This window comes from Urocitellus parryii, unplaced genomic scaffold (assembly GCF_045843805.1).
Source record: "Urocitellus parryii isolate mUroPar1 unplaced genomic scaffold, mUroPar1.hap1 Scaffold_45, whole genome shotgun sequence".
In the NCBI taxonomy this organism is placed as follows: Eukaryota; Metazoa; Chordata; class Mammalia; order Rodentia; family Sciuridae; genus Urocitellus; species Urocitellus parryii.
This window is the reverse complement of record NW_027554016.1, coordinates 1106539-1120494: the sequence shown is the minus strand read 5'-3', so window position 1 is coordinate 1120494 and position 13956 is coordinate 1106539. Positions and strand designations below refer to the sequence as shown.

The following is a 13956-nucleotide window of genomic DNA, read 5'->3' as shown; positions in this document are numbered from 1 at the left end:
TCATCAACTTAAGTCCTAAATGACTAATAAACTGTTCAAAAGTGTAGTTTTATGCCAATACCTGAGGTTTTAGTCAGTTCATTTCTTTAGTTTTCATGTCTTTAAGGTAGAAATTATTAGATCTGAAATTATAAAAATGGAAGAAATTACAAAGAAAAAAGAAATAGTCATGAATGTCCCTCACCCCATTTAGCTAGACTTTAAAAGCCCTTCTTTTATCCTCAGTCTGTAAGTGGTGGATAAACAGGGGATGTTCTTTATCTCCCAAATGATCCTTTGTTCTTTGGCTGTTTCAGGAAGGGAAATTTGATTACTGAATTCCTTTATAAACTTGGGTAGTTGGGTGGACAAAAATTAATATCTAAAATATGAACTGCCTCTTTGGTTCTGTTATTTGATTGCTTGAGTAAAATATTTTTTTAACCTCATTGTCCCAGAAGAGTCAAGAGAATCAGCACTGAGTCTGAGACCTCCGTCTCATTTCTGTTGTAATCAATGGAACCTGTTTAAATGCCACCATATTGATACTAGAGTATATGGTCCATTTTAAAACTTGTCTAGGAAGCTATGGAAGCATTAGGTGCCAGGGTGGGCCCCTTATGTTTTCATCTGATTGGCTCTTACTGCTATAGGAATGGAATGGGAGAGACAAAGATTCTATCCGAAGAGCGGTGGAGCACAGCAATGTGGTCATTAATCTTGTTGGACGAGACTGGGAAACCAGGTAATCTCAGTCTCTTATTTCTTTCTTGTGTAAGTCTAACGATTCAGTAGACTTTTATTGGACACCTTCTATGTGCCAGGCATGGTAGCAACATTTTCACTTAGCCCATCAATAAGAATTGATTAAATGATCCACATGTATATGTCTAGTGACACTCATTAGATTCACTTGGGATTATGTCCGGTGTAAGTCAGCAGTGTGATATGATGCTCTTAAAATCCAATGTGGGGTGTGTCAGTGTGATTGATGATATCAACTAGACAGTGACTGATGTTGGGTCTGTGCTTGTGTGAACAAAGTTCTAGACTGCTTCTCTGTATTTTTAATTGAAGATGGCATAAGTACTGCCATGAATAGTTCTGTTTACTAAAGTTGGACTTGGATTTCTTTGTATATGTCTGTTTCATCAAATATTTTAAGTTCTTTGATTATTTCCAGGGTCATACTCAACTTTATGTCTCTCATAACAACCAACATAGTGATTTGTACCAAGCAAGCATTCAGTTAATGTTGTACGTTGAATTGGTGACTGAGGTTTTTTTTTTAATATTTATTTTTTAGTTTTAGTTGGAGACAGTATCTTTATTTTCCATTTATGTGGTGCTGAGGATCGAACCTAGTACCTCATGCATGCTAGGCGAGCACTCTACCACTGAACCACAATCCCAGCCCCAGTGACTGAGTTTTTAGTTTCTTTTTTTCCCTTGAGAGAAACAAAGTCCCAGAAATAAAACGTGATTTCCTTTCAAGTCCCTACACTTTCCTCCACCCACTAACCAGAATAGTCAGGTTTTCTTATAAGGCCACAACCTTGTGATTCTTTGAGAACACAGAATAATTTTTGGGATTTACAACTCAGAATAAGTCTCAAATGTATAGTAATGACAGCAATCAGGCCTATAAGCTCTATAAAAGCATTAATCTTGGCTTATAGTTAAATCATTACTGTTGTAAAGTTTAACTTCTGTGAAAACCAGCTTTGAAATCCTGTCTGAGTTCTGAACTAATCTGTTTTGTTTTTTTCTAGAAACTTTGATTTTGAGGATGTCTTTGTGAAGATTCCCCAAACAATAGCTCAAATTTCTAAGGAAGCTGGAGTTGAAAAATTCATCCATGTTTCCCATCTGAATGCAAATATTAGAAGCTCTTCTAGATATCTGAGAAATAAGGTAAGTAACAAGTTGATTTGGGGCTTCACAGAGCTAGAGTTTCTTAGTTCCTTTGAAGCATGGTGTAAATGAGAATGATTTCTCATTAATGTTTTGAGAATTAAAAGGGTTTCTAGTTCTCTGTATCCAGAATTAGATGTGCATGTGTGTTGTGTTTTGACATTTTGATTGAGTGCCTTCTGTTTGAATGCTAAAGGGTTTCAAAGAATGTATTATTACCTGCTCTTAGATGCTTTAAAGTTTCTTTGATTACACAGAAAAGATCAGAAAAGGTGGAGTATGATTTTTGCTAAAGGAGGTATACCTGTGTTACCTACTGTGGGAAAGAATCATCTGTTTCCCTCAAATATCTTGCATAGTCATGGGTTTATGCCATTCTTTCATGGGTGATATGAAGGCTGAAAATGACAAGGACAAACACTTGCCAGGGAAAAGGGCTCTTCACATAGGGCTTAGTCTTCTTTTATTCCCAGAAACTACATGTAGTCCAGATGATACTGAGCTTGATTACTCTGGTTTGAAGTCATACTATAACCTGAAATGTCTTCATTATCAGAGACTCATAAGGGATGTTGCTGTCTGATTGCTCTTAGCATTTGGTTTTTACCATAATGATTCTATCTTGAGTCATACTGTTGAGGGAAACAAGCCTTGAAACTGGCTCTAAATTTTTAATCCATGGCATTTACTTATTGAATAAATTGTTTACTAATCACTGACTGTGTGCCACATGTTGTTAGGCACTCTGCATACAGTAGTGAATAAGAGGCAGGGTCCTTATTTTGCAAAGTAGCAAAGTATACTACAGGAATGTATAATGGGGGAGAGAGTGCACGTATTAGTTAGGAGCATTTAATTACTAGCATTAGAAAATCCAGTGTAAACTGGGTTAACCACAAAGACAATTTATAGGCTCATGTATCTGAAAAATCCAGCAATAGAGAACCCTCACCACAGATTGTTGCCAAGGTTTTTTTTTTGGCCTCCAGCTTTGCTTCTATGCTTCCCTTTGACTTTCCTTGTGTGAGCTTTGTCTCTCACAGTCACAAAACTGGCTCACAGCACATCCAGGCCTTACACTTGTATGCTCTGCTGAAGAAAGAAGAAATGAACATGAAGGCACTTGTGCTTACCTCTGCCCTACTGTTCCTAAAATGATTTGCATATCACGGTTGTTTGAGAGGGGATGGGAGTGTTGGTGGTAAGAAAGAGAAGAGTCAAAACCTTGTAGCCCTATGGATTAGCCACTGGGATGATGGTGGCACTGTTGAATAAGAAATACTTGAGAGTTACTAGGATTTCCGGCAGTGCTTCTTCACCCTGGTTGCACATTAGAATCCACTGAGAGAGCTCTTAAAATTCTCAATGTCCAGGTTGCACTATAGTCACAAGTAAAAACAGAATCTATAGGGATTGTGGAATGTGCAGCAAAGATTGAGAGGCACTGTTTACTTGAGAGAATGGAAGGTTTTGGACTTGGGTTTCAGTTGTGTTCTATATATGTCTCATTCAGGTAACATTGGTAAAAGGACTTTAAGAAAAGTTCAGAAGAAAGGTTTGTTTTGTAGATAGAAATTGGGAGTCACCAGCATTTGTCATTAATTAGAGTAGTGAGAGGGCATAAGATGGCCTAGTGAATAAATGTAGGTTCAGAAGAGAAATTTGAACAGAGACTAGAGGAAAACTAGTGATTAGTGATCTGAGAGAGGAATCGGTACCTGCAAAAATCAAATCAAAACAAACAAAAAGACTGAAGAGATGAGGACAAGGTAAGGTAGAAGGGAAACAGGAGAGTACAATGTTATGAAAGCCAAGAGAATTCAGTGGAGGAAGAAGGATTACTTATGAGCACCATTGATGAGAACTGTAATGTCTTCAATTGTGGACATAGAAGTCATTTTAGGAAAAATTGTTTCAGTGCAAGTGTTGAAGTGGAAACCGAGTACAGGTGAGTGAAGGGTGAGTTGCCAGAGGAGAAAATGGTTGTTCGTGGTGAGACCTTGAGGTGGTTTTCTTTTGCTCTTATGTTTTCTCTTCAATTTAGAAGATGAAGTCATTTGGAAAGAAGAGGAAAGAAAGGGGAGTCTGAGATTTGAATAGAAAAAGCTTGAAATGCTCAAAGGGAAAAGTCAGTTAATTAGAGGAAAACACTATTGTTGGGAAATGTGAGGGCCCACTTAAGTTGATGGCATAGATTTATAATGGTTCTAATTTATGATTTTTATTTATTTATTTTTCTTTTAGCTGCTAAAGGCAGCAGGAGCACATGACTCAAAGGATGCTAATGGCATTCCTCCATAAGGATTTTGCCTGGTGGATGGAGTAAAGGACACAGGGACAAAATTTTTACAATAATGATAAGAGAGAGATTGAAAAGATGAGCCTTGGAATCTAATATTTGATGGGCGGCCAGGAAAGGTAGGAAGGGTTGATATAGGGGAAACAGAATTAGTGGACTAGAGTCTCTGAGAAGGTTGAGGAACAGGTGTTCCAGCAGTAGATGAACCAAGAATAAACAGGCTGGATGTGTAGGAGATTCTCATCTAAGATAGCATATCTTCATTTAATGTTTCAGAAGAAGGTCGCTTTCCAACATTGATTAAGCCTGTGATGTAACTAAGTTGAGAGTGATAGAAGTGGAGTGAAGAGATTGTAAGACTGGAGAAACTCAAGAATCTGAGAGGTCCAATTCCACATGGGCATTGATGTCATCCACTTTGGTGCTATATGTTGAAAAGGAAGATCTAGGGGCCAGTGCATTCATGGAACAAAAGAGCTTGAGTAGGAGGTTAGTAGTGGGTAACAAGTAGTTGAGATTAGGAAGGTTAAGGACCTTCTGTGGATATAGGTATGCACTGCTACCACTTCCTTTACTTTGGCCCACTGCCACCATGCTCTTCATTCTCTGTCAGACTGCTAGGTTGTTGACACAAACCACAGAATTTTGAAGTACGAGGAAAAATGGAGGCTGAAAAATTCTACTCTGGCTTTTCTCCTTTCTTTTTTTAATGCCAGTTCCTACAGTATGAAAATGTGAAAAAAAACCCAAAAGAATGTTAGAAGAGGCAGAGTGTGTGTGTGTGTGTGTGTGTGTGTGTGTGTGTGTGTTTACCATTCTGTGTGATTGAGTTTTGTGAATAATATTATTCCTTCACCTCAAGGGATATATGACCTTTGAAATACAAGTAGTGTCCTGATAATGAAAAGAATGGAAGCTTTGTTCACTCGTCTCAGAATTTAGAACAATTTTGTTTCTGGCTGTTTGTTTAGGCTGTTGGAGAGAATGAAGTGAGCAATGCATTTCCAGAAGCTACAATCATAAAACCTTCAGACATCTTCAGAAGAGAAGATAGATTTCTCAACCATTTTGCAAGTATGTATTCTTTCTTAATAGTAAAAGGAGAGGGATATAGGTTAACCAAGTTCAAGAAGAGCACAAGTAACAGTGTTCTCTGGCTTGACAGACTAGGTTGTATTTTTCTTCCCCAGTTGTCTTTTTTTTTCTTTTTAATGTTTATTTTTTAGTTGTAGTTGGACACATATTTATTTTTATGTGGTGCTGAGGACTGAACCCAGGTCCTTGAACATGCTAGGCGAGTGCTTTACCTCTGAGCCATAACCCCATCCTCCCCAGTTGTCTTTTTATCTCCTAAAGTTAAATTTTTATTGTTAACATTGTCCTTCCTATTTCTGGGAAATGTTGAAGGCTCAGTTAAAATTGGGGGTGCCAATGGAATTATACTGGTACCAATTTATTTTCCATCAGTTGCTGAGTCAGTAGGCAAGTATGTCCCAAGGAGCAACGTAGATGAGTAGAAAGAGCATGGACTTTGGAGTCAGAGGCTTGAGTTTAAATCTTGGCCTTACTAGCTCTGTGACCTTGGCAGGATACTAGAATATCACAAAGAATAATTTCACTGCCTTAATATCCCTTGGGTTCTATATATATATCCCAACCCCCAATTCCCACCCCTAGACACCTGGCAACCAGTGATCTTTTTACTGTCTTTGTAATTTTGCCAGTTTCAAAAAATTATATAGTTGGAATCATACAACATGTAGCTTTTTCAAATTGGCTTCTTTTACTTATCAGTGTTGATTTAAGGCCTCTCCATGTTTGTTTGTTTGTTTTAAGTATGTGTATGTGTCTGTCCATGGCTCATTACCTTATTTCTTTGTTTAGCTGGATAGTATTCTCTTTATGGATGTATCTGTTACTTTGTCAAGTTTTTATGTTTTTGTCATGTGTTTTCTCCTGATTGTTTGTGTCTTCTGACATTCTGTATTCATTTCCAGTTTGTTTTTAGGATTGTGGTACAAAATACATAATATAAAATTTACTACTCACTATAAATTTGAATTATGTTCCCCTTAAATTTCATATGTTGGTTGAAGCCTCAACTCCTGATGTGACTTTACTTGGAGTTAGGGCTTTGGGGGATTATTAAGGTTAAATGAGGTTACAAGGGTCCTATATTGATAGGATTGGTGGTCTTAAAGAAGAGGAAAAGAGAGCAATCTCTCCTTCCATGCACACACTGAAGAAAGGCCATGTGAGGACACAGTGAGAAATTAGCCCCACAAGTCAGGAAGAGAGCCCTCACCAGGAATCAAATTGTCCTGACATCTTGGTTTTAGACTTTCCTGCTTCAGACCTGTGAAAAAATAAACTTCTGTTGTTTAAACGAGTCAGTCTTTGGTATTTTATTATGACAGCCTGACCAGGCAAAGACAGATTTTGGCACTGAAAAGCAAAGCAAAGCACTGATATAATAAATACCTAAAAAAACAGCATGCCTTTCAAACAGAGTAATAGGTATGGACTAGAAGAGTTTTGAGGTACATACTAGAAATATGGGTGGTAAGGGGAATTTTCATAAGCTCTCAGGTAGAAATGGAGAACATGTTTTTGGAAAATAGAGGCAATATCATCCATGTTATGAAGTAAATTTGATCTGTGTTCTAATGTTTGGTGGGAGAACTTGGAAGTGATGAATTTGGTTATGTAGGTGAAAAGATCTCTAAGCCAAATGTCAAAATTGTGCCTTGGTTCTTCCTAACTACTTATAGTAAAATGTAAAAGGAAAGACGTGATTTGAGGAAGTAATTGTAATCATAAAGGAACCAGAACCTGAAGATTTGAAAAACTCTCAGCTGATTTTATTGCAGAAAATAAGAAAGATTGTTTTGAAAGGAACACTAAGGATGTGATTGTACAGCCATTTGATAAAGAAGTCATGGGTGTGACACCTTAGCAGAAGCCAGGAACAGAGATGGGATTATATCACTGCCAGTTTGAACTGGAGGAGACAAAGAAATTTGGGATAGAACCAGGAAAGGCTGCCACACTTCTTAGAACCTGTAGGACTGGATCCTAGAGCTATTCTTAAAAAAAGGGGAAGAATGGCCCCTAAAGATATTCTAGAAATGTTCAGGGCTGCTCTGAGTTTCTAAGGGTGGGGCCATTGCCATTCTTTCTTTCTTTCTTTCTTTCTTTCTTTTTTAAAGAGAGAGAGAGAGAGAACTTTTAATATTTTTTATTATTTTTTAGTTTTCTTTGTTTTTGTTTTTGTATGTGATGCTCAGGATCAAACCTGGGCCGCACACATGCCAGGCAAGCGCACTACCGCTTGAGCCACATCCCCAGCCCCCATTGCCATAATTTCAAGGAGTCAGATGACTTCTGCCAGAGGCCTTGGGGGGTAGGGCCACCTAGAATCTCGGAGGTGAGGATGCCTAGAACTTTTGAGGGCAGGCCCCTCTGGAGCCTTTGGAGCTAGCAGGGTAGGTTGCTGACCCAGTGGGTCATAAGGATGAGACCACCATCACAGTGAGGCTGGAAGGCAGGACACTGAGGCAAAAAGGATTATTCTTGAGATTTCAGATGAAATACAATTTACCTTGTTAAGTTTTGGATTTGCTTGGGTCTGGTCACCTTTTATTCTGTGCTATTTCTCCTGTTTGGAATAGGAATATCTTTCCTAAGGTAGCAAATAATTTTGTTTTGGAAGCACATGATATATATGGTTTCACAGCTGGGCAGGTATTTTGCCTCAGGATGACTCATACTTTTGAGTCTTGCCCACATCTGAGTTAGATGATATTTGGATGAGACTTTGGACATTGGAGTTCATGCTGGAGTTAAGACTTCTAGGGCTTGAGACTAAGACATCTTCTTAACCATTTCTGAATATGGTTCAGGAGTACTACTCTAGTCTATTTTCTGTTGCTAATAGCACTCTACCACAGACTGGGTAAGTGTGTCCAGTGGTACTTCCTTTTAATATGCCATTTTGGGTGTTAAATCTCAATAAGAATTTGGTCCAAGGGCAAGGGGTCTTGGTGATGTTTCTTGCTGGCAGGGTCCCCAGGCTGTGCAGAGCACTACATAATAAAAAACCAGGACAGCCACTGAAAGACCTAGCCAAACCATCTCCTACAGAAGATCCACTCTTTATCTTTTTAAAATTTTTATTTGTTCATTTTAGTTATACATGACAATAGAATCTATTTTGATATTTTTATAAGCATGGAATAAATCTTATTCTAATTAGGATCCCGGTCTTGTGGATATACACAATGTGTACATATATGTGGTGTATTCATATATGTACATAGGAAAGTTATGTCAGATTCATTCCACTGTATTTCCTATTCCTATGCACCCTGCTTCCCTTCATTCCCCTTTGTCTGCTCCACTGAACTACTTCTATCCCCCTCAACTTTGCTGCATTGTGAGTTAGTATCCACATGTCAGAGAACATTCGACCTTTGGTTTTTTGGTATTGGCTAATTTCACTTAGCATGATAGTCTCCAGATCCATCCATTCATTGGCAAATGTCAAAAGTTATTTTCCTAATCCATTCTTTTGTTAATGGGCATCTAGGTTGGTACATAGTTTGATTATTGTGAATTTTGCTGCTGTAAACATTGTTGTAGCTGCATTACTGTAGTATGCTGATTTTAATTCCTTTGGATGTATACCAATGGGTGGGATAACTGGGTCAAATGGTGGTTTTATTCCTAGTGTTTTGAGAAATCTCCATACTGCTTTCCAGAGTGGTGGTAATTTGGAGTCCCACCAACAATATATGAGTACCCTCACATCCTTACCAACATTTATTGTTACTTGTATTCTTGATAATTGCCATTCTGGGTAGAGTGAGGTGAAATCTCAGTGTAGTTTTAATTTGCATTTCTCTTATTGCTAGAGATGTTGAACATTTTTTCATACATTTATTGACTGTGTTACTTTTGAGAAGTGGCTGTGTAGTTCCTTTGCCGTTTATTGATAGGGTTATTTTTGTGTGTGTGTTAAGCTTTTTGTGTTCTTTCTATATTCTGGAAATAACACCTTATCTGAGGTGCGGATGGCAAAGCTTTTCTCCCATTTTGTAGGCACTCTTTTTACACTCTTGATTGTTTCCTTTGCTGTGCAGAAGCTTTTTAGTTTGATATCATCCCATTGATTGATTTTATGTTTTACTTCTTGTGCTTTAGGAGTCTTCTTAAGGAAGTCACTTCCTAAACCAACACATTGGAGTTTTGAACTGTATTTTAGAACATACTCTTATGAAATAACTCATTAATTACATGAGTGGATTAATTCATTTATGAGGGCAGAACCCTAGTCAATTCTTTAAAGTATTATTTGTTCCTACCTTTTTTGGGGTGGAGGGGATGGGAGATGGTTACTGAAACTTTAACCCAGAGGGGCTTTACCACTAAGCTACCTCCCCCATACCTTTTTTAGTTTTTATTTTGTGACAGGGTCTCACTGAGTTACTTAGGGCCTCACCAAATTGCTGACACTGGCCTTGAACTTGTGATCTTTCTGTCTCAGCCTCCTGAGTTGCTGGGATTATAGGCAAGCACCACTGTGTCCAGTGGTACTTCCTTTTAATATGCCATTTTGGGTATTAAATCTCAATAAGAATTTTGGAAGGGTTAAAACATACCCAAATCACAGCACTCATGTAAGTAGAACCAATAGAATATTAGTCCTTTTGTGACTGACTTATTTTACTTCACCTAATGCCCTCAAAGTTCATCCTTGGTGTACTAAGTGATACACTTTCCTTTCATTGAATATATATATACTACATTTTGATTCTTGATCTAACCATTAGTGGATACTTGGGTTGCTTCTACTTTTTGACTATTGTGAATAAGGTAACTATTAACATGGCTGTACAAATATTTCTTTGAGATCCAGCTTTCAGATCTTTTGGGTATATACTGAGAAGTAGAATTCTGGGCCATATGTTATTCTATTTTTATTTTCTTGACAAGCTGTTGTAATGTTTTTCATAGTGGCTGCACCATTTTACGTTCCTACCAGCAGTGCACAAGGGTTCTAATTGTTCCTTACTGTTGCCAACACTTTTATTTGTTTATTTATTTTAATAGTAGCCATCCTCATGGGTGTGAAGTAGTATCTCATTATAATTTTGATTTACATTTGCTTGATTAGGGATGTTGGTTAGTGATGTTGAACATTTTTTTCATGTGCTCGTTGGTCACTTGAAGTCTGATTTGGAGAAATCTCTGTTCATGTTCTTTGCCAATTTTTAAAATTGGATTGTTTATTTTTTGTTCTTGAGTATAGTACTTTACGTGTTTTGGATATTAAATTCTTTATCAGATATGATTTGCAAAGATTTTCTTTTATTCTGTGGGTTGCTTCTTCATTCTGTTAACTATGTCCTTTGAGGAACAGAAGATCTTAATTTTGATGTAGTCCAGTTTATCCATTTTTCTTTTGCTGTCTGTGCTTTTGATATCATGTCCAAGAAATCATTACCAAGTCCAATATCATGAAGCTTTTTCACTATGTTTTCTACCAAGAGTTTTATGATTTTGGCAGTTAGGTTTGGATTTTGATCCATTTTGAGTTAACTTTAATATATGGCATAAGGTGTGGTCCAACTTGATTCTTTTGAATATGAATAGCCAGTTTTCTCAGTGTTGTTGAAAAGACTGTCCTTTCTTCTTTAAGTGGTCTTGTCACCCTTGTTCAAATCATTAAACTGTGTATACAAGTTTTATTTTTCTGTATTCTATTCCTTTGACATATGTGTCTGTTTTCATGCCACTGTTTTGATAATTGTACACTCTTTTGATTATTGTGGCTTTTAAGGAGTTTCAAATCGGGAAGTGTGAGACCTTTAGCTTTGTTCATTTTTAAGATGAATTTGGCTATTCAGGGTCCTATGGGATTCTATATGAATTTCAGGATGGATTTTTCTATATTTCTGCAAAAACCATTCTTGTAGTTTTGATAGGGATTGCATTAAGTCAGAAGATTCTTTGGATAGTTTTGATATCTGTCTGTCTATTTTGAACTGCTATAGCAAAATGCCTGAGGTAATTTCTTAAAAAAAGAAATTATATTTCTAATTTCTGGAAGCTGGTAAGTCTGAGATTGAGGTGTCCAGCATCTGGTGATGCTGTATCATCACATGATGGAAGGAGGAATGGTAAAAGAGACCACACATATGACAGAAGGGCATGTCAGCTGAATGCTGTGTAAAGACCATTTTATAAAGACCTTAATCTTATTTATGAGAGAGGAACCTCCTTGATCTTCCCCTCTTAAACCCCAACTATCTCATTAATATCACATTGGCAATACCTGAATTTTGAAGGGGACACATTCAAATCATAGTTGTATCTTAACAACTTTAAGTCTTCTCTGAACTTTAGATGTATTTCCATTTGATTGTTTCTTTTATTTCTTTGAGCAATATTTTATAGTTTTCTGCATGAAAATCTTTTGCCTCCTTGGCTAAATTTATTTCTAAGTATTTTGATATTATTGTAAGTAATTTCTACTTTTAAATGTTTTAAAAACTATTTTTTACCTTTACATTTAATTCATTTGGGATTTTAATTTATAGTGAGAAATATACATTATCTTAAAAATTGTTTTTTCAAATAGAACAATTGCCTCAGTACTATATATTCATTAACATTTTCATTTCCCACAGATTTGTGATACTATATTCATCATATTACATTTTCCTTTTCTAAGTTACCTATACTATATCACTCATCTATTGACTCCTTAGAATATAGTTGGAGTCTAGTCTGGGAGTGGACATGCATTTAGCACTATAAGAGAGTGGTTGCCAAGCCACTTGACTGCTCTTCATGTTCTTAAATGTTTGCTATTTCCACTTCCCATGTTTATTATCTGAAAAACACATGATTGCTTCTTATTAGAATCATTAGCTTTCTTAGAATCAGCTACATTTATTATATGATTTCTGTTACATAGAGCAATTGTTAACCTAGAGATTGGTGAGTTTATAGTAGCTTAGGTCTTCTAAGGATAGTTCTCATTTCTTTTGTCAGATATTCGTTGGTTTGGTGGTGTACCTCTTATTTCCTTGGGCAGGAAGACTGAGAAACAACCAGTATATGTAAGTATACTGGGTGAAGGGGCTTAGAAGTGGACATTAGCTGACTTCAGATTTATGTGATCAATTTTCTAATCCAGTAAATTCATCATTTTCTTTTTGTTTGCTTCAACTGGTTGCCTCTCAGTTTACCTAAGTGGTGCATGTCTTCTCCATATCTTCACTTATTCATTTATTTATGAAGGTTTGATTAAATTCTCTGTTGAATCCCTGGAAATACAGGAGTATTAACTAGGCAGACACAAATTGCTATACTCAAATTGCTCACAGCACCCTACCTCCAGTTATGACTTCTAAAAATGTCTCCAGACAGTGTCAAATGTTCTCCGGGGACTAGAATCATCCCAGGGGCCTAAAACCACCTTAGATTACTTTTTAGAAAGTAAAAAACATAGTGCATTAACATTATTGAAAATTAACATATTATTTCATGTGATTTAATTTTGCTATTCCACTTCCCATGTTTGTTATGACTTACTAAAGTTGGGGGTTATGGTGAGAGATGAGTTTGAGGAGATAGTGGGCAAAGACTAATCAGAAAGTCCTAAGCCATCTGAAGATAAATGCTTGTAGAGAAATTACTTAGGTGAGCCTCAAATGAGGAGATTATTTGAGCTCTTCTGAAGGTGGGTTATTTAAGAAACTTTCTGAAAATATATAGTGCCTTTATTTTAATTTGTCAGATTTTTGTTGTGATTGGTGTCATCTCTTTACTTCTCCTTTGTTATTTCATCCCTCCCTTTCTCCTTTTTTCCTATCTCTCCATTTCCTTTTCATTCTCTTTCAATGGTTACTTAAACATATTAAATTTCTGTAGGTTGTAGATGTATCCAAAGGAATTATTAATACAATTAAAGACCCAGATGCCAGAGGAAAAACCTTTGCCTTTGTTGGGTAAGTACCTAGAGTTTGACTTCAGTGAAAGAATCATAATTGTTTTAATAATGGAATCATAATGGTTTATAATGACCGTCTTTCTAAACAACTCATTAACAATTTATTTGTTACAATTTTACAGTATCAGAATCTTTTGTAGGCTTACATTGAGAATTTGAGATAATCTAAGAATCTTTTTTAATAAATGATTCTTCTGTCATTAAACCTGAGGGCAACTGCCCTAGACTATTACCTTAGTAACCCTTTGGATCTATAGGTCCCTCATCTATCTGTTCAACATTTTTCAGGTCAGAAATATTCAGGGGAAAAAAATCATGTCTGTACTAAACATGTACCCTATTTTTCCTTGTCATTATTCCCCAACCATTTACATAGCATTTGCATTGTTTTGGATATTATAAGTAGCCTAGAGATGATTTAAAGTACACAGATGATCAGTGCATAGGTTGTATGCAAATACTATGTCATGTCATGTAAGGGTCTTGAGCATTCGCAGATTTTGGTATCAATTTGAGGGTCCTGGAACCAGTCCCCTGATTGTACTTTGGTCAGTGATCCTTAAAGTTGGCTTTGTTACTACTACCGTGATTTTTTTGTTTTTTAATATATAAAATGGTTTTGCCCATGAATTCTAAAACACAAGACATTTTTAGAGAGTGTCTATAGTTGTAAAACCAAATTAGTTTTGATAGATACAGTTAGTAGAGTGATCATTTGTTCTGCTAGAGTGATCATTTATTCTAT

The 13956-nt window shown here is 36.5% G+C and overlaps 1 long non-coding RNA gene across 1 annotated transcript; it reads left to right on the top strand.

Moving 5' to 3' along the window:
• The first annotated feature begins 637 nt into the window (after nucleotides 1-637).
• LOC144252526 (uncharacterized) lies at nucleotides 638-5237 on the top strand. The gene is made up of 3 exons (XR_013343018.1): nucleotides 638-724; nucleotides 1752-1893; nucleotides 5164-5237. It is a non-coding gene; the product is annotated as an uncharacterized LOC144252526 (long non-coding RNA).
• The last annotated feature ends 8719 nt before the right edge of the window (nucleotides 5238-13956 follow it).